At 49.4% G+C, this 20,732-nt stretch overlaps 1 protein-coding gene and 2 long non-coding RNA genes across 4 annotated transcripts in view; 2 read left to right on the top strand and 1 right to left on the bottom strand.

Moving 5' to 3' along the window:
• The window catches only part of LOC114589664 (uncharacterized), a 999,511-nt gene that overhangs the window by 593,234 nt on the left and 385,545 nt on the right, over nucleotides 1-20,732 (top strand). The gene's annotated exons all lie outside the window — the stretch shown is intronic.
• LOC144327621 (uncharacterized) lies at nucleotides 3,325-5,152 on the bottom strand. Its single transcript, XR_013392743.1, has 3 exons — nucleotides 4,440-5,152; nucleotides 4,161-4,309; nucleotides 3,325-3,480 (listed from the first exon to the last, which is right to left on the bottom strand). It is a non-coding gene; the product is annotated as an uncharacterized LOC144327621 (long non-coding RNA).
• The window catches only part of LOC144327618 (uncharacterized), a 42,775-nt gene continuing 30,982 nt past the window's right edge, over nucleotides 8,940-20,732 (top strand). Inside the window, exons 1-2 of one of the 2 annotated variants that reach the window (XR_013392740.1) lie at nucleotides 8,978-12,078; nucleotides 12,177-13,802. This is a non-coding gene — a long non-coding RNA (uncharacterized LOC144327618). Of the gene's footprint in view, nucleotides 13,803-20,732 lie in introns of both variants that reach the window. The other variant, XR_013392739.1, reaches the window with a different exon arrangement.

The raw sequence follows: 20,732 nt of genomic DNA, 5'->3' as shown, positions 1-20,732 counted from the left end.
CAAGACCACCCCCAGAAACATCATGCATACATTACAGAAAGGAGGGGTTGAGGGAGGAGTTGTGGTGGTAACCTGAGTGTCCTGTCACCTGGCTGGTTCCTCCTTTCCCCCTCCCCATGAGTACTTTCCAGGTGACAGAGGGGACTTTGCAGTTTCCTGCCCCCAGAGGGAAGAGCTGATTATTGTCCTTTGTTCCAGTCGGTGCTGAATCCACTCCCATATGCAAGTTCTTTGTGACATTGATGGTCTTCTGTCTAGGACCATCAGGGTTGGCATAGCAACTGGGCAGGGCTCCTGTGGATGTGCTGGTATGCTGAAGGGATTATGGCTGCCCTGTATCAAACCTTCCCCATTTTGTAGTCCTTCCTTCATGGAGTAAAATAAAAGTGGAACAGTGCAAATCCGATGTATGGTTGATTTTCTATGAATTTATAACAGAAGCGTAGCGTATGTAGTGTGTGAGTGTGAGTGAAGTTTCTACAAACTGAATGATTGGGGGGGGGGTTCCTGCGACAGGGGGGGACAAAGTGCCACAGAGCCGTGAACCCCCCCCCCCACTGGTGCTCAATGGTTCCTCTTAAGTGACAGAGAACCCCCCCTTTCCTAGCCCCCCAACTAACTTGAGATGTTTCCCCCACCCCCACCCCCAGGCCTGTCCCCTCCCTCCGTCCCAGAGAAAAAGACACAGGAAACCAGGTCAGATTGCAGAGGGAGGATTTATTAGAGGGTCAAGTGTCACATGGGGGCTGGTAGGAGTGGGCCCCACCCCACCCGGTGGGTGGAAAGACCAGCAGGAGGCGGCCGCTTCTCCCTGGGGGGTGTCTCAGTGGTACCAGTAGCAGCCTCTTCTCTGCACTCAGAGCTCCGCTTGCTTTCTTCAAAGGGCTGGAACAGGAGCTGCTCAGGCATCCCTTTCTGGAAGGCTGTGGTGCACGGTCCCTGCTTTGGGGTCCTGATCCTGCAGCCCCTTCTCTTCACCACCCATGGGCTCTCCCCCCCCCCCCCCCCCCGGCTTGCTGCATGAGCTCCATATGCAGGGATGACTTTGCAGATCTGCCCAGCCTCCTGCTGAGTCAGGCCTGGCTCCCCCTGATAGCTCCGCTGCAAGAGGCCGACCTGTTGCTCAGGAGGAGGTGAAAATGACTCTGCTGCAGATCACCCAAGCAGCAGTGATTCTGACACAGGAAAAATACACTTTCGCCAAGCGAGCATTGGAATTAAAGTAGGATAACTCAGTCTGCAGGAGCATCGCTGGTTGTTGGCGAGACTCGTTTGACAACAGAGAGAAACTGAACCTTTCGTGTCCTCAGGCCAGTGGAACTCTCTGCCACTGGAGATTCAGGGGGCGCCTTCCATGCAAAGCTTTAGTTGCCTGCTGAAAACATTTCTATTCCTCCCGGACTGTGCAGGCAATTAAGAATTCATCCATTTCCAAATGGTTAATTGATGTCTGTTGTTCACTTTTTCAAAGGTTAAACAGGTATTTTGTCTTTATTGATGTAAATGTCTTGGATATACTTTTGTATGACACAGTGGTGTACAAATATTTTTATAAATGAATATGAAATGTTTTTATAAATAAATATGAAATGTTTTTATAAATATATATGAATGAAGGAAATAAACAAATGAGGAGAGCTGGGCTCCCGTTCCTCCCACTGGCCAACCAGATGTCCAACGGAAGCCCCCCAGCCCCCCTCCCCCTCCCGTGCTTTGCTCTCCCCTCCCCAGTCACAGGCACTCAGTGGCTCAGAGCATATCCCCTCAACTGTGCCAGACCAAACGGGACATCTCATATTTCCCTGCGCGAGCATGGCAGTCATTTGGGGCCCCCTGCTCTCACGCAATGTTGGAATGCGATCTCATTGGGGGGGCAGGGACCTTGTGTGGGTCAGGTGATTCACGCAGGAGTGCGACCCCAGAAGATGGGGTCCCGTTTTCTCCTCATGTGGCATTTGACAGTGTGCCATGGGCTGGCTAAAAAGGAGCCTGGTAGCCACTGTGCCCAAGGGCCACGAAAAGGTCTTCTTCTGCTGCTGTGAATGTAATATCTTATTCTGAAATATTCTTTTGAGTTTGGGGTGGGTGGCTTAGCCTGTATGATGCTGGAGCGAGTCCCTTCTCATTCCTGGACCCAGCGAGGGTTGAACTCCTTTGCTGAAGGAGCCAGGCAGCTTTCTGGGCCAGCGAATGGCCTGAGGGCGCAAGGAAGGCACTTGCTCTGCGCCCGAGGACACCTGGCTGGCAGTCAGAAGGATAAAAGCCACAGGGGGAGCGGCTGCTTCCAAGCCTGGGACTGGGGGAGAACCTCGCCTCTGCTTCGTCTGGGAGACAGGGATTTCCATCCCGGCTCACAAACACCCCCCCCCCAAAATGACATTATCGGACGGCCACAGATCATGCCCTTTTGATACCCTTGGATGTTTAGGGGAGACCTGCCCCTTTCCCCCCATAGACCTCCACCTGGGACCCCCAAAGGGCGACTTGCCCGGTTCGCTGCCCACAATGCGTTTTATTTTGGATCGCTTTGTTTGACATTCCAATGAAGGTGATAAATTCCTTTGATGTTATTATGGGTGTGAAATATGTTGGCGGGGGTGTTTATTGGGTTGTCTTTATTTTTATTTGATTATGCATTTTGTGTTTTTATATCGTAATTCCATCCTGTGAACCCACAAATTTAATGAAGAAATAAATGGAGGCAGCTCCGTCCCCGACACCCGTCTGGAAAGAGGCAGGGAGGGGCATTGCAGGAGGAGAGAGTGGCCCTTGGGGGTCTCCCTGGGTGGCCATGTTGGTACCCCCACCCCTTATTCAGAGGGATGGAATCCAGAGCAGGGGAAGGGTCCGCATCCCCCTCTGAGTCTCTCACCCCCAACTTCTCCAGAGTAGGAATCACAGAGAGGGCAACAGACCAGGGGCAAATACCAAGAAATGGGTGGGGAGACAACCAATGAGACCAGGGGGGGGGTCCTGGGAGCATCTGGGGGGGGGGCTTGCCAGGAATTTTGGGGATAAAGGATTTGGGGACACAGCAGGGGTCTCTGGCTCCGAAAGCACCCAAGCTTCAGGGAGGGGGGCAAAGTGCCACAGAGTCCTGAACCCCCCCTCACGGGTGCTCAATAGTTCCTCTTGAGAAACAGAACCCCCCTTTCCTAGCCCCCCAACTAACAGGAGACGTTTCTACGCCAACCCCCCACCCCCAGGCCTGTCCCCTCCCTCTGTCCCAGAGAAGGAGACACAGGAAACCAGGTCAGATGCAGAGGGAGGGTTTATTAGGGGGTCAAGCGTCACATGGGGGCAGGAAGGGGAGACCAGCAGGAGGTGGCCGCTTCTCCCTGGGGGTGTCTCAGTGGGACCGGCAGGCCAGTGCATGCGCCCCCACCCCGACCAGCTTGTGGAAGGCATGGTGGCAAGCAGGGGTGAATTTCTGTCTAAAGGGGGGGGTAGCTGGATGGTGATGAGGATGCTGCCCAGGAGCTGGAAGAGAAAAGAGAGGGTGACTCCTTCTGCCAGGGGGCCCATGTGTGGGTCACACCCTCCCCACAACAGATCCCACAGCAGATTCAACAGATTGAGGCTGAATCCTGACAAGAGAGAAGCACTCTTTTGAGTGGACAGGGGACAGGCAGGTGTGGGGGACTCCCTGGTTCTGAATGGGGTAACTGTGCCCCTGAAAGACCAGGTGCGGAACCTGGGAGTCATTTTGGACTCACAGCTGTCAATGGAAGCACAGGTCATTTCTGTTTCCAGGGCAGCTGTCTCCCAGCTCGATCTGGTCCACAGGATGAGACCCTACCTGCCTGTGGACTGTCTTGCCAGAGTGGTGCATGCTCTAGTTATCTCCCGCTTGGACTACTGCAATGCCCCCCATGTGTGGCTACCTTTGAAGGCGACCCTTTTGGCAGTTCCCTCACTGTGAGAGGTGAGGTTACAGGAAACCAGCCTTCTCGGTTGTGGCACCCGCCCTGTGGAATGCCCTCCCACCAGATGTCAAGGAAATGAAAAACTAACTGAAATCTGAATGCAACCCTGTAACAGGAAATGTCTAATGTCTTACCATGTTTTATGTCCTGTAAGCCACCCAGAGTGACACACACACAGCACCCCCCAGTCCCCCCCCCACCAGGGAGCCCCTTGGGGCGGGGGAGCAGCCTCACCCTGAAGTTGAGGGGGTCCACGTGGAGATTGTCGCAGAGCAGTTCACGCATCTCCGGAAAAAGCCTCCTAGCCCTTGCGCAAAGAGGGCTGGAGAGGGTTCCCTATGCCATCGAAGAACCTCTGGGTCCAGGGGTAGACCACCAGCAGGCTGCAGAGAAGGAACAAAGGAAGGAAGGAAGGAAGGAAGGAGAAAGGGCGAGGCATGGATGGTTATTATCCAGGTGGAAAGAGGAGCACCTGCCCAACCTGCTTAGAGAGGCGATCACCCCTGGACTTACCGGAGAAAGGATTCCCTACCCATGGTGGGCCCCTCCATTGTCATCCCCATAGTGGTGATGAGCTGCATCTCGTCGACCATGATGGCTGGCTGTGGGCTGGGAGCTTCTCTCGGCTGCTGGAGAAAACCTTCTGGGCTGAGCTGGAGCTTCTTCCAGGGCTGAAGCCTTTTATACCCTGGGCCAAAGCTCCTCCTCCTGGATTTGCAGAAGCTGTCCTGGTTTCTGATTTGATCAAAGAATGCTGTGATTTTCCTTTAGACATGCCTATTTTCCTCTGAGAAATCCTGGAGGGTATGGAGTAATGCCACGCTTGTGCCAAGGAGACGAGCAAGTATAAAGGCTTTAGAAGACATCTGAAGGCAGCCCCAAAGGAGCGTCTCCACCCCCATCGCTCAGCCTGGACCCTGAGGTCCTCCTCCAGTGATTCAGTTACAGTGTACCAGGCAAAGGGCCTTCTTAGCAGTGGCTCCCTCCCTGTGGAAAGACGTCAGATGTCAACCTGGGTGGCCTGAAAGACGGACTAGACAGATTCATGGAGGAGAAGCTCTAATGGCTCCTAGTCTGGCTGGCTCTGCTCTCCCTCCACCATCAGAGGCAGCGATGCTTCTGAATCCCACTTGCAGGAAACGGCATCAAGGGAGAGGCTCTGGGGCTCCAATCCTGCTTGCCCATTGGGGTCCATAGTTGGCCATTGGGAGAAGAGGATTCTGGACTCAATGGTCCCCTTTGGCCTGACCAAGAAGGCTCTGGCTTTTCTCATTCCCAGTCTTAAGGAACCTTGGGAAATGGAGTTCTGTGAGGGAGCACGAGGAATTTCCAAGAGAACTTTCAGCAGACATTCTAGAACTTCAAGTCCCCAGAATTCTGCAATATTCTCAAGCCAATAAAACTTGGTTGTGTATCTGCCCAGACTGATTCAGGTGACCTTTCAAGGGGCGCAGAATCATCTTTCTCCTGAGAAACGCCTGCCTGGGACCTGACCTTTTCTGGCTGTAGGACTTTGGGTCACATTAGAAGTCCTGAATTCTGTCTTCGCTCCTGCCCCCTTTTGTACACCTCTTCTGCTTCAAAGCCCATATTCTGAGCGAAGCTTTTGTTCAGGGATGGGGAACCTGAGGTCTTCTCTTCCAGATGTGGTCTGACTCTGCTTCCCATCCCCACTGTCAGTTCACAGGCCATAGGCTCCCAATCCCTGCCCTTGTTGAACATCCCTGTCTTCCTAGCCCTGCCGCTTCCAACTCTCCCTCTGCTGTTCTCTCCCCATGCTGTCAAACCTGAATGTGAGCTCCCTGGGGCAGAGTCCTGTCCTACATTCCAATTGATAAATGGTGAAATAATAATAATCATTTGAAAGTACAATTAATTATCCTCAATGGGCTCAATTATCCTCAAGCGATTGCCACTCTGTTTGCCATGCTTTCTTGGGCCCTGGTACAGATCAGGACATGTGGCCAGGATTGCGCAGGGCCACCCTTGTCATTGGGAGTGAGGTGGCTGCTTCAGGGGCAGATGCTGGGCTGGAGGACACAGTGGTGAGGCATCGTAGGACAAACACAGCCTGCCACCCCCAAGCTGGCTTGCTGCCTTCAGGTGCAGGACATTGTCCCATCTCCAGCACTGAAGAAAGAGATTGAGCTTCCAGCTGAATCAGGGGAGCTGCAGCAGTTTGTTAAGTATTGTGGCTCTTTGAGGGGGTAAACTACACTTCCCAGCAGTCTTTGGGGGAAATCATGTGCTTTCACTGTACGTTGAGTACAGAGCCTGAGAAGATTTGGGTTTCCCCATCCTTCCTGAGGGTGGGGACAAAACCCATCACCCTCATGCCCTGGCTGACCTCCATCAGTGACAGAGCACTGGGCTAAATGGATCTTGGTCCAATCTGACAGGGCAGTTTCAAATTTCCCAGGAACTCGCCTTAAAGCCCTGCCAGAGGTATCTATTTCTCTGTGATGGGCGTTACCTGTGAGTAAGACCCATCAAATTCAAGAAGACACCCCTCTAGCTAGACACGCCGAGAACTGCACTGTTACTTGTTGCTCTTAAATCCCATTTATATTGGCCATGATTAACATGATTAACTTGATGGAAATCCCTTTCTCCCAGGCGAAGAAGAGGCGAGGTTCTCCCCCAGTCCCAGGTTTGGAAGCAGCCGCTCCCCCTGTGGCTTTTGTCCTTCTGACTGCCAGCCAGGTGTCCTCGGGGGCAGAGCAAGCGCCTTCCGGCCATTTGCTGGCCCCGAAAGCTGCCTGGCTCCTTCAGCAAAGGATTTCAACCCTCGCTGGGTCCAGGAATGAGAAGGGACTCGCTCCAGCATCCTACTGGCTAAGCCACCCACCCCAAACTCAAAAGAATATTTCAGAATAAGATATTACATTCACAGCGGAAGAAGACGACCTTTTCGTGGACCTTGGGCACAGTGGCTACCAGGCTCCTTTCAGCCAGTCCATGGCACACTGTCAAATGCCACATGGGGGGAAAGCGGGACCCCATCTTCTATGGCCGCACTCCTGCGTGAATCACCTGACCCACACAAGGTCCCCGGCCCCCCAATGTGCTTTTTTTGAGGGGAGATCACATTCCGACATCGCCTGAGAGCAGGAGGCATTCCACAAGGTGGGCGCCACAACCGAGAAGGCCCTCTGCCTGGTTCCCTGTAACCTCACCTCTCACAGTGAGGGAACCGCCAAAAGGGAGCTGGACCTCAGAGTCTGGGCTGAACAATGGGGGTGGAGACCCTCCTTTGGATATACAGGGCTGAGGCCTTTTAGGGCTTTCAAGTCAACACCAAAACTTTGAATTGTGCTCAGCGATCTTAACAGCCACTGCCAGTCACCAGTCTAGCTGCCGCATTCTGGATTAGTTGCAGTTTCCGCTGTTGCAGGAACCCCCCCCCCACCCCAATCATTCTGTTTGTACAAACTTCACACACACACACACACACACACACTACATATGCCACATTTCTGATATAAATTCATAGAAAATCAACCATACATTGGATTTGCACTGTTCCATTTTTATTTTACTCCATATGACGAGAACTAGCAAAGGGGGGTGACTTATTCCTGGTCAGCCATAATCCCTCCACCATCTCAGCACATCTCAGCACATCTGCAGGAGCCCTGCCCAGATGATCCCAGACAGAAGACAATCAAGGCCACAAAGAACTTGCATATGGGAGTGGATTCAGCATGGACTGAAACAAAGGACAATGATCAGATCTTCCCTCAGGGGGCAGGAAACTGCAAACTCCCCTTTGTCTCCTGGAAGTGACTCATGGGGTGGGGGGGAAAGGAGGAACCAGCCAGGTGACAAGACACTCAGGTTACCACCAACTCCTCCCTCAACCCCTCCTTTCTGTAATGTATGCATGATGTTTCTGGGGGGTGGGCTTGATCTAGAGGAGGGGAATTTCAAAAGTTTTTATAAGACCTGGCACACCATTTTTCTGGGTCTTTCCTCTCTCCTGCAAGTGAGGGGAACACCCTGATGCATCAGTTCAATAAAGACCAGGCCTACAGGCTGCTGATTTGCTTCAATTTGCTCTGGTTGGTGTTTTATTTTTGTCCAAGGGAGCCCTCGGATTTTTCCTGTAACAGTTGGCGACCATTCTCAGGGACACTTGGTTCTCCTGCAAAGGTGAGGAGGGAGATAGAGGGGATCGGGCGCCACTGGGCAACCTTAGCCCAGGGATCCTTCTTCCTCTCCCTGCCTCCTCTTTGCGGGCGGTAATCAATCGTCACCAAAAGCCCAACCAGGGGAAGCAAAGGCAAGGTCAAGCCGGCTAAGGGGAAAGGATCCTGGGATCCACGGGGGACATCTTCGAACGTGAGTATGGTTCTGAAGAAAATACATTGGGAGGGGGGTGGAAAGTAACGTCTCCACAACAGCCGGACTTTTCTCCTTTATTTCCAACGTTACACCTACAAATCCTGAATCTCCTTTTCTCTCTCTCTCCGTTTTCCTCTCGGAGTGTGGCCAGGAAAACGTGGTGTTTATTGTTTTTCTGACGTCCTTTTTCGGAGTCGGCCAGAGGCGTCCCCTACAAATCTCTCTCTCCTTTTTCTCCCCCGTTTTCCTCTCGGAGTGTGGCCAGGAGAACGTGGTGCTTATTGTTTCTCTGACGTCCTTTTTCGGAGTCGTCCAGGGGCGTCCCTACAAACCTCTCTCTGCTTTCCCTGTTTATGCAAATGAAGCTGCCCCTCCTGCCCAGCGACCTTCGTTAGGGATGACCCGGGTACGTGAGAACGCAAGGTCATTTGTTTCCTTTCAAAACTTTGTTTTCTCGGGTCTTTATCTGGCACTGCACTGCGCAGGCGTTCAGTAAGGAATCCGAACTTAGTCCAAAGGCTAGGCAGGAGGCTGTTGTGGAAGAGGAAAGCGGGAGGTTCACAATTTGGGGCCCCCACACTAGGGTTAGTCTCGTGAAGCAACTCAAAAGGAAAACTTAGCTTGAGGTAAAGGTTTTCGGGCCAGGTGTCCCGAGGTAAAGGTTTTCGGGCCAGGTGTCCCGAGGTAAAGGTTTTCAGGCCAGGTGTCCCGAGGTAAAGGTTTTCGGGCCAGGTGTCCCGAGGTAAAGGTTTTCGGGCCAGGTGTCCCGAGGTAAAGGTTTTCGGGCCAGGTGTCCCGAGGTAAAGGTTTTCGGGCCAGGTGTCCCGAGGTAAAGGTTTTCGGGCCAGGTGTCCCGAGGTAAAGGTTTTCGGGCCAGGTGTCCCGAGGTAAAGATAAGTGAAAGCTGGGATAGTCTAGGATATTCCGAATACTGAGGATATTCTCTATTCCCCTTTCTTCCCGTCACCCCTTTTCCCTCGTGTGTGTCTCTACCCCTCTATCTTTAACATATGAGAGAATGGGAGCTCACTAAAACACCCTAGCTGGACTCCTCCTGGCAACAAAGCTTCCATGAAGCCTTTTTGCCCCAGAGAGGATTCTAATATGCCCCTCCAGCTTGTCATCTCCAATTGGGAAAAAATAAAATAAAGGGGCAAAATGGTCTTTCAAGTACAAAGTATGAGACCGTTGTAACTTTTAGTGGGTGGCTTAGGCTCACCACCTGGAACCCAGGGCACAGCAGCCACCTCAGGGATCCTTCAACAAAATCAGAGTGTGAACCCATAGGGAGAGCTGAAAACATCAAATTTGTGTTGTTAAACTATGACCTAAAGCTAGAACATAAAACCGAAAACTTAATGGTGCTCAGAAGGCAGTAGATATAATAACAGCCCAGCCTGAGAGCCCACGCATTAGAGATCTTAGTTATTAAAATAATAATAATAAATGAATAAGAGATGTACTCAAGGATTTAGAAATATTTCAAGGGTTTGTATTTACATTGGCCTCGGCATCCACAGACTGTTCTTAAATGCACATAGTTTTAAATTGCAAGCTTGCTTCAAAATTTTAAATCTAAGAAAGCCATGTTGGGCCTTATCAATCTTAAGACAAAAATCAGAATGAAGTGTGTAAATGTTTGTTATTTGAGAGAGGCTCAAAAGAGTCTTTCTCCTTGTATGTATTTCATTAAGCACATGCCTATGAAAGTATGGTGTTCTTTCTAAGAAAATTGTTATTAAATGTAGAGGCTTCCATGGCCAGCAAAATTCTATGAGTCCAGTCCAAATATCAGTCTCTATAAGACTTCCTGGCTTCTTTCTTAGAAGATGCCCCCCCCCCTGTTTCATTCTGTCTCTTTCAGGTTTTTCCCCTCTCTCTCTTTTCTTCTCCTTCTTACTTCTGTGCCAAGTGCATTTACTCCTGAATAAGCTTCCTTTAAAGGAAACTGCAAGGGGGGGCATAGATTAGGCCTACTATTCCTCTGCAAGTTCAGGAAAATTATCCCTTTGAAATCAAATCTATGGCTGTTTTAATTATTTGTGAGTGGTTATATCAATTGAATTAACTTTGCTTTATAAGAGATCCTCTCCCTATCTTAGAAAAAATGTTCACTTCAATCTTCCTTTAAAGATAATTCTCTAAGAACTTGCATTCTTTAGTCTAACGAAGCAAACTCACTCAAACTATCTCAAGATCTGCTAAAAGGGTTCTGTGTAAAGTTGGGTACTTTTATTTTCCTCTTCCTTAGTACATGATAGGAGCATTGATTGTGCTCTCTTCCCCAGTAGTGCCTGTTTACATAAGTATGTGTGTGTCTCTTAGGTAGTACAAATCTTGCTGTGAAATCTTGCTGTGAACCCTATATTTCGGAGGGTTGGACTAGATGACCCCAGGGTCCCTTTCAGCTCTCCCAATTTGTGGCTGTGTGGAAGGACATGTGTCCACAGGCATTGGAGGGTAATTCTTAAATTCTGGTGTGGTGATGGAGTTGAAATTCAGCCTAGCTTTGCTCTTTAGTATTAAAAGGTGAGAGGTAAAGCTGTGATGTTTTGAAGCACAACTGGTAATATCAAGCATTTGAGTGCTTACAGTATTTATCATTTTGTCTATTATTTACAAAAATCAAACTTAAAAGTCTATTCAAAGTTTAAGCACATAAAAATTCATATAGTCAAGTAGAATGAGCCTTAGCCATCCATCCTGTAAATAAAGGACAGAAAATTTGTCTGCAAGTGGTGAGGCTGAATGACTGAGAATATTTTAATAATAATAATAATAATAATAATAATAATAATAATAATAATAATAATAATAATAATAATAATAATATCCTATGAATTCTGGCTCTCTGGCCATTTCCCCCATATATAAGGGCGTGGCATTGTTCCGCGAATAGCCAGAGGGATATTAGCCCTTTCCTGTACATAAAGGAAGCAGTCCTTTGCTTGGGCTGCAATTGCTAGCTTTGGTGAATACTTGAATTGCTGAGTTTCTCCTTTTGGTTTTAAAATCTAACCCTATTTTTAAAATCTACTCCATACCCTTCCCTTCCCTTATTCAAATGGTAATTTAGCCAAGGGATGCAGCATTTTCGGTAGTGTGGGGGGGTTTGCTGAGACGTGAGCTCTGCACATGCACAGAGGCTAGATCAGTCAAAAAAAAAAAGAGAGAGAAAGAGAGAGAGAGGAAGGAGGGGGAACTGTAGGGTGGAGAGAGGAGGTTTTGAGAGCTTGCCTGCAGGGAGAAACTTATCCAAATTTCCTTATGAAAAAAAAAAAACTTGGAACCATTGAGGGAAATCACCCTAAATGTGTCTTTGCTCCAGGGGCTACGTAAGACAAAAGGGTTAAAAAAAAAACTAGCCCATCAAAAGTCAAGAGCTTTCCAGGTTCCAAATCTTAACATGCCAAATTCTTTTCACAGGTAAATATCAAAGCATTCCCCCCGCAATGGGAATTTTAGGAACAGCATTTCCTGACAGGCTTCTCACATTAAATAATTTTCCCTTTTTACAGGATATGTGAACCCCGATAACAAAGTGTTTGTCCCTTTTTTCCCCCTCCCACAGCAACTTTCTTTCTGTTCTGTGAAACAAGTCTGAATCCCTGCTATATTAGTGACTTCCATCTCTTTGTGGCTTTGACACTTTTTAAGTTACAAATAATCTGTTTTCATTTATTTAATCCGTTTTTCCAGGATGTCTATGAAGTTAATCGAACCACAACCAAACATTGTTTGTGAAATGGTACTTGTTTACCTTTGCCTGAGCATCTCTTATTAATTCTGTCATTTTGGCTAGTTCAAGGTACTTGCACAACTTTAAATTGCCATTCATTTTTCTCGGTATTAAGTCATTTCCCAGTATTTTGCTACTAACATTCTAGCCGCTGTTGTCACATCAAGAAACACTCTTTTATTTTCATTGTTACTTCAGATTTCTTAAAATTGTGTGTCTTAGCATTTATTTATTTTTCGTTCCTTATAAGTCATTGTGTGTGTGTGTTTCATTATTATTTTAACCTTGTATTTTTTTCAGTTCTCTTTCTCTCCAAAGTGAAGGAAAGCAAACGAACTTAGCAGATAATAACAGTAATTATATGGAAATGTGGTAATAATATTAAAATGAGTAAAATGCTTAACATGCTAAGATTTTATTATTTGCAGCTGATAACTCAAGGAGATTTTCTTGGGGAGGGGGCTTTTGCCCCTTCTTTTCTAACTCTTGTCTTTTAAGTCTCCAAAACCCTGCCCCTTACAGGATATCACTTCTACAGATGTGCTACTACAGATCCAATGAAAAGCTTCGCCACCACAAGACTATTACCTGCAGCAGCAACGACAGACGCCAAAGTTCTCAAAGTGGCCACAGCAATTTCTTTCAAAGGGGAAGTGGGGCTGACAAAGGGGGGAGGAGTTGAATTGCAAGGACATTTTCTCACTTTTGAAACTCAAGCCTCTGTGCTCCAGGATTCAAAAGATACATACGAAAAGGATCACAATTGTGTCAAGATATGCAACTGATATTTAATTAGTTTGTTTTGTATTATGTGTTATTATGTAGGAATGTTGAAATGTGTCTGACAGTGTGATTTCCACAAAGGGGGGGGGGCTATTTTAGGGCCTATTTTTCTGTATAATTGTTTTTATGTTTAATGTCTTATTCCTTACAACCCAGTGGAGGATTCTCATACATTTTATGCCTTTTAAGAGACCAGGCTATTATGTAGTCCAATGTTTAGAATTAGATAAATTTATAACCATATTTCGTTGTTCCACATGGCGCTATGCCAACCTTCCCTACCCATTTAAAGATGTGCTAAAACTCGCTTTACTAATGAGAAGCTTCTAAGATACATGAAGGTGGATATGCTTTGGTTTAGTAGGAATAATCCCTTATAGAGTTAAATTGACTTATTTGGACAAGTGCCCTTTAAGAATGGGTTTAACAGATTGGTTTGAAAAGTTGAGAACCATGGGGCAAGATAAATTCAAATTGGACTCAGTTTGAATTGGGCAAGTGTATCCAGGCTGCAATTAGCTTTTGGTCCTTTAAGTGCAAGTGAGCAACGTCCCATGAGTGCAAGACCACAGCCTATAATAAAAAAAATCCCATAGGCTGGCCAAGGCGAAGACATTTCCCTCAGGACGTGCCCAAACCTGTGCCAGCTGTGGTGAGTGCCAGACAACATGGTTAATATGAAAGCCCTAAGTGGATTCACCAGGGATTGCCACTGCTGTGACACCATGCCGGTGTGAGACCATAGAAGAGCTACCTTGACACCTGAGAACACAAGAATGGCGGGGGACAAAGCAAACTGCATTTTTCAGTCATTAGTGGACCTTCCTGCTAAATGTAAAGCATACGCCACTATCGAAAAATATCTCTTCCAAGGTACTAGAATGCCACAAGTAACTGAGCAAAAAAATATTAATTTTACATGATATCCTATGTCTAACTATGTGCACTGTTACACCATTATATTTCTATGCAAATATCCTTAAGAAGCATGACATCCAAGTCCCTTTCACGTTCACATGGACACACGGAGAATAGCAGGTTAATTTTTACCACCTTAAATTGTGCGGAGAAAAGGATTGCAAAGTAGCCACCTTTGCAATCTTATCTCCGAAGGGGGGAACTGTTGCAGGAACCCCCCCCCACCCCAATCATTCTGTTTGTACAAACTTCACACACACACACACACACACACTACATATGCCACATTTCTGATATAAATTCATAGAAAATCAACCATACATTGGATTTGCACTGTTCCATTTTTATTTTACTCCATATGACGAGAACTAGCAAAGGGGGGTGACTTATTCCTGGTCAGCCATAATCCCTCCACCATCTCAGCACATCTCAGCACATCTGCAGGAGCCCTGCCCAGATGATCCCAGACAGAAGACAATCAAGGCCACAAAGAACTTGCATATGGGAGTGGATTCAGCATGGACTGAAACAAAGGACAATGATCAGATCTTCCCTCAGGGGGCAGGAAACTGCAAACTCCCCTTTGTCTCCTGGAAGTGACTCATGGGGTGGGGGGGAAAGGAGGAACCAGCCAGGTGACAAGACACTCAGGTTACCACCAACTCCTCCCTCAACCCCTCCTTTCTGTAATGTATGCATGATGTTTCTGGGGGGTGGGCTTGATCTAGAGGAGGGGAATTTCAAAAGTTTTTATAAGACCTGGCACACCATTTTTCTGGGTCTTTCCTCTCTCCTGCAAGTGAGGGGAACACCCTGATGCATCAGTTCAATAAAGACCAGGCCTACAGGCTGCTGATTTGCTTCAATTTGCTCTGGTTGGTGTTTTATTTTTGTCCAAGGGAGCCCTCGGATTTTTCCTGTAACACCGCGTCACCTTCAAAGGTAGCCCCACATGGGGGGCATTGCAGTTAGTCCAAGCGGGAGATAACTAGAGCATGGACCACTATCGTGAGACAGTCAGCGGGCAGGTAGGGTCTCATCCTGCGTACCAGATGGAGCTGGGAGACAGCTGCCCTGGAAACAGAAATGGCCTTTGCCTCCATGGACATCTGTGAGTCCAAAATGACTCCCAGGCTGCGCACCTGGTCCTTCAGGGGCATAGTCACCCCATTGAGAACCAGTGAGTCCCCCACACCTGCCTGCTCCCAGTCCAACCATTGAGCACCACTGGGGGGGGGGTTCAGGACTCCGTGGCACTTTGCCCCCCTCCCTGAAGCTGGAGTGCTTTTCGGAGCCAGGGACCCCCACTGTTTCCCCAAATCCTTCATCCTCAAAGCTCCTGCCAGACTGACCACTCCATGCCCCAATTGCCCCCCCCCCCCTGGTCATCTCCCCACTCAGTTCTGGCCAGTTGTCCTCTCTGTTCTTCCTACTGTGGAGAAATTGGGGGTGTACAGTCAAAGCACATGATTTTCCCCCAAAGACTGCTGGGAAGTGTAGTTTACCCCCTCAAAGAGCCACAATACTTAACAAACTGCTGCAGCTCCCGTGATTCAGCTGGAAGCTCAATCTCTTTCTTCAGCGCTGGAGATGGGACAATGTTCTCTCCTGCACCTGAAGGCAGCAAGCCAGCTTGGGGGTGGCAGGCTGTGTTTGTCCTACGATGCCTCACCACTGTGTCCTCCAGCCCAGCATCTGCCCCTGAAGCAGCCACCTCACTCCCAATGACAGGGGTGGCCCTGGGCAATCCTGGCCACATGCCCTGATCTGTACCAGGGCCCAAGAAAGCATGGCAAACAGAGTGGCAATCGCTTGAGGATAATTGAGCCTATTGAGGATAATTAAGTGCACTTACAGATGATTATTACTTCACCATTTATCAATTGAGGGCCCTTGGAATGTAGGACAGGACTCTGCCCCAGGGAGCTCACATTCAGGTTTGACAGCGTGGGGAGAGAACAGCAGAGGGAGAGTTGGAAGCGGCAAAGGTAGGAAGACAGGGAGGTTCAACAAGGGCAGCGGTTGGGAGCCCACTGCCTGCCAATGGGAAGCAGAGTCATACCACATCCGGAAGACCTCAGGTTCCCCATCTCTGAGCAAGAGCTTCGCTCAGAATATGGGCTTTAAAGCAGAACAGGTGTACAAAAGGGGGCAGGAATGACAAAAGAATTGAAGTGACCCAAAGTCCTACAACAAGAAAAGTTGAGGCCACAGGCAGGCGTTTCCCAGGAGAAAGATGATTCTGCGCCCCTTGAAAGGTCACCTGAATCAGTCTGGGTTAATACACACAATCAAGTTTTATAGGCTTGAGAAAATTTAACAAACAATTACAGAATTCTGGGGCCTTGAAGGTCTAGAATGTCTGCTGAAAGTTCTCTTGGAAATTCCTAGTGATCCCTCACAGAACTCCATTTCCCAAGGTTCCTTAAGACTGGGAATGACAAAAGTCAGAGCCTAATGGGTGAGGCCAAAGGAGACCCATTGAGTCCAGGATCCTCTTCTCCCAATGGCCAACTATGGACCCCAATGGGCAAGCAGGATTGGAGCCCCAGAGCCTCTCCCTTGATGCCGTTTCCTGCAAGTGGGATTCAGAAGCATTGCTGCCTCTGATGGTGGAGGGAGAGCAGAGCCAGCCAGACTAGGAGCCATTAGAGCTTCTCCTCCATGAATCTGTCTAGTTTGTATTTCAGGTCACCCAGGTTGACATCTGATGTCTTTCCACAGGGAGGGAGCCACTGCCAAGAAGGCCCTTTGCCTGGTACCCTGTAGCTGAATCACCGGAGGAGGACCGCAGTGTCCGGCCCGAGCGATGGGGGGAGACACTCCTTTGGGGCTGCCTTCAGATGTCTTCTAAAGCCTTTATACTTGTCTCCTTGGCACAGGGGTGGCTCCTTGTCTCCTTGGCACAGGGGTGGCATTACTCCATACCCTCCAGGATTTCTCAGGGGAAAATTCTTTGATGAAATCAGAAACCAGGACGGCTCCTGTAAATCCAGGAGGAGGAGCTTTGGCGCAGGGTATAAAAGGCTCCAGCCCTGGAAGGAGCTCTAGCTCAACTCAGAAGGTTTTCTTCAGCAGCCAAGGTAAGCTCCCAGCCCACAGCCAGCCATCATGACCGAGATGCAGATCATCACCACTATGGGGATGACAATGGAGGTGCCCATCATTCGTGCGGAAGCCCTTGGCGAGTAAGGCCAGGGGTGGTTGCCTCTCTAGGCAGGTTGGGTAGGAGCTCATTCTTCCACCTGGGTAATAACCATCCATGCCTCTCCCTTTCTCCTTCCTTCCTTCCTTCTCTTCAGCCTGCTGATCGTCTTTCCCTGGATCCAGCTTTGGTCCTCTAACTTTGGGGACCTCTCCAGCCCTCCCTCTCATTAGGATCCTCTCCAGCCCCCTTTGCACAAGGTCAAGGAGGCTTTTTCCAAGCTGCGTGAACTGCTCTGCGACAAGCTGCACATGGACCCCGTCAACTTCAGGGTGAGGCTGCTCCCCCGCCCCAAGGGGCTGCCTGGCGGGGGGGGGGGACAGGGGTTGCTACTTCAAAGAAGCTTGCCCACTCTCTTTATGGCCCAGGATGCCTGCCTGGCAAAGCAACTGGGCTGTGTATGTCAAGCAAGAGAAATGGGCAGTAGAGGAAATGGCCAGAGATGCAGAGGGTTGTGGGATTTGGTCAGAAATTATTGTCAATGAATCAAACCCAGTCAACACAATGCATTCATCGTGGACACAATGGCTTGATGCATATTTTATAATTCCTCATGGTAATCCCACCTGACCCCACACTCCAGATATCGGCACTCCTACAGTCCTGCGTACCAGATGGAGCCCCCTGGCAGAAGGAGTCACCCTCTCTTTTCTCTTCCAGCTCCTGGGCGACATCCTCGTCATCATCGTGCTACCCCCTCCCCCGGAAAGGAATTCACCCCTGCTTGCCACCATGCCTTCCACAAGCTGGTTGGGGTGACGGCTCATGCGCTGGCCCGCCGGTCCTACTGAGACACCCCCAGGGAGAAGCAGCCGCCTCCTGCTGCTCTCACCACCCACCGGGTGGGGTGGGGGCCACCCCTTCTTGCCACCACGTGACACTTGACCCTCTAATAAATCCTCCCTCTGCAATCTGACCTGGTTTCCTGTGTCCTCAAAGCTCATGGCAGACTGATCCCCCCATGTCCCAAGGGCCCCCCCCCCGTCTCGATGGTCATCTCCCAACCCAGTTCTGGACTGTTGCCCTCACTCTTCTTCCTACTCTAGAAAAATTGGGGGTGAGAGACTCAGAGGAGGATGTGGACCCTTCCCCTGCTCTGGGTTCCATCCCTCTGAAAAAGGGGTGGGGGTACCAACAGGGGCCACCCACGGAGACCCCCAAGGGCCACTCTCCCCCCCGCAATGCCCCTCCCTGCCTCTTTCCAGACGGGTGTCGGGGACGGAGCTGACTCCGAATCGGCAGAGAGAGGGGGGAATTCATTTTGTTTTATCCATTTATTTGTTCATTAAATTTGGGGGTTCACAGGATGCAATTACAATATAAAAACACAAATCACATAAACAAAAAAAATCAACCCAATGCCCCCCCCCGCCAACATATTTCACCCCCATAATAACATCAAAGGAGTTTACCACCTTCACTGAAACATCAAACAAAGCCATCCAAAATAAAACACCATGGGGGCAGCGAACCCGGCAAGTCGCCCTTTGGGGGTCCCAGGAGGAGATCAACTGGGGGTAAGGGGCAGGTCTCCCCTTAATCTTCCGTGTGTGTTGTAATGGCATGATCTGCAGCCGTCTCATAATGTCTTTTTGGGGTTTGTGAGCTGGGATGGACATCCCTGTCTCCCAGACGAAGCAGAGCCGAGGTTCTCCCCCAGTCCCAGGCTTGGAAGCAGCCGCTCCCCCTGTGGCTTTTGTCCTTCTGACTGCCAGCCAGGTGTCCTTGGGCGCAGAGCAAGCGCCTTCCTGGCACCCTCCGGCCATTCGCTGGTCCAGAAAGCTGCCTGGCTCCTTCAGCAAAGGATTTCAACCCTCGCTGGGTGTAGGAATGAGAAGGGACTCGTTCCAGCATCCTACTGGCTAAGCCACACACCCCAATCTCAAAAGAATATTTCAGAATAAGATATTACATTCACAGCAGCAGAAGAAGACCTTTTCGTGGCCCTTGGGCACAGTGGCTACCAGGCTCCTTTCAGCCAGCCCATGGCACACTGTCAAATGCCACATGGGGGGAAAGCGGGACCCCATCTTCTGGGACCGCACTCCTGCGTGAATCACCTGACCCACACAAGGTCCCTGGCCCCCCAATGTGCTTTTTTTGAGGGGAGATCGCATTTCGAAATCGCCTGAGAGCAAGAAGCCCCAAATGACTGCCATGCTCACGCAGGGAAAAATGAGATGTCCCGTTTGTTCTGGCACAGTTGAGGAGATATGCTCTGAGCCACTGAGTGCCTGTGACTGGGGGAGGGGAGAGCAAAGCACGGGAGGGGGCTGGGGGAGAGGGGGCTTCCGTTGGACATCTGGTTGGCCAGTGGGAGCAACGGGAGCCCAGCTCTCCTCATTTGTTTATTTCCTTCATTCATACGTATTTATAAAAACATTTCATATTCATTTATAAAAATATTTGTACACCACTGTGTCATACAAAAGTATATCCAAGACATTTACATCAATAAAGACATAATACCTGTTTAACCTTTGAAAAAGTGAACAACAGACATCAATTAACCATTTGCAAAACGATGCGTTCTTAATTGCCTGCACAGTCTGGGAGGAATAGAAATGTTTTCAGCAGGCAACTAAAGCTTTGCATGGAAGGCGCCCCCTGAATCTCCAGTGGCAGAGAGTTCCACTGGCCTGAGGACACGAAAGGTTCAGTTTCTCTCTGTTGTCAAACGAGTCTCGCCAACAACCAGCGATGCTCCTGCAGACTGAGTTATGCTTCTTTAATTCCAGTGCTCGCTTGGCGAAAGTGTATTTTTCCTGTGTCAGAATGGCTGCTGCTTGGGTGATCTGCAGCAGAGTCATTTTCACTTCCTCCTGAGCAACAGGTTGGCCTCTTGCAGCCGAGCTATCAGGGGGAGCCAGGCCTGACTCAGCAGGAGGCTGGGCAGATCTGCAAAGTCATCCCTGCATATGGAGCTCATGCAGCAAGCCGGGGGGGGGGGGGGAGAACCCATGGGTGGTGAAGAGAAGGGGCTGCAGGATCAGGACCCCGAAGCAGGGACCATGCACCACAGCCTTCCAGAAAGGGATGCCAGAGCAGCTCCTGTTCCAGCCCTGTGAAGAAAGCAAGGGGAGCTCTGAGTGGAGAGAAGAGGCAGCTACAAGGCGCCATGATAGGACTGCATCATCATCACCATCATCATCATCATCATCATCAACCAAATTGGTAGGCCACCCTATACCCGCAGGTCTCAGGCGGTTCACAGGGTAAAATCACAACGTAAAAACACGAAATGCACATTGAAAACAGAAGCAGCCCAATATGTGCCATGGACTTGGGGAGTGTTGAAGGAGAGGCAGCTGTTTTCGGGTGCAGGATAAAGGGCCAAGGAGACTTGCGCTCGAACCCCGGCCCAAAAGCTCGCCTCTGCTTTGGCCTGGCCACCTCCCAGGGTCTTTGTGGGGATTCAATGGGACAAGAAGACCCATATCCCAAACTCCTTCGCAGATTACTAGGACACAACGAGGATCAATAAACGAGAGGCTAATCCTAGTTCTAAGCATGACATTCAAGGCAGGCCCTCCAAGCGCCCCTATTCCCCAGTTTCTGATTTGATCCCGGAATGTCCCACTTTCCCTTAGGATATCCCTGTTTTCATCGGGGAAATGGTGGAGGGTATGGAGTCATGCAACCCCCGAGCCAAGGAAATAAGTAACTATACGACCTTTAGAAGACATCTGAAGGCAGCCCTGGAAAGGGAAGTTTTTGAATGTTTTATTGTGTTTTTGTATATGTTGGAAGCCGCCGAGAGTGGCTGCGGCAACCCAGTCAGATGGGCAGGGCATGAATTATATTCTCTTGTGGAATA

The sequence above is a fragment of the Podarcis muralis genome, chromosome 4, assembly GCF_964188315.1.
Source record: "Podarcis muralis chromosome 4, rPodMur119.hap1.1, whole genome shotgun sequence".
Taxonomy (NCBI): Eukaryota; Metazoa; Chordata; class Lepidosauria; order Squamata; family Lacertidae; genus Podarcis; species Podarcis muralis.
Note: the sequence above shows the minus strand (reverse complement) of the source record. Positions and strands in the feature narration are given on the sequence as shown.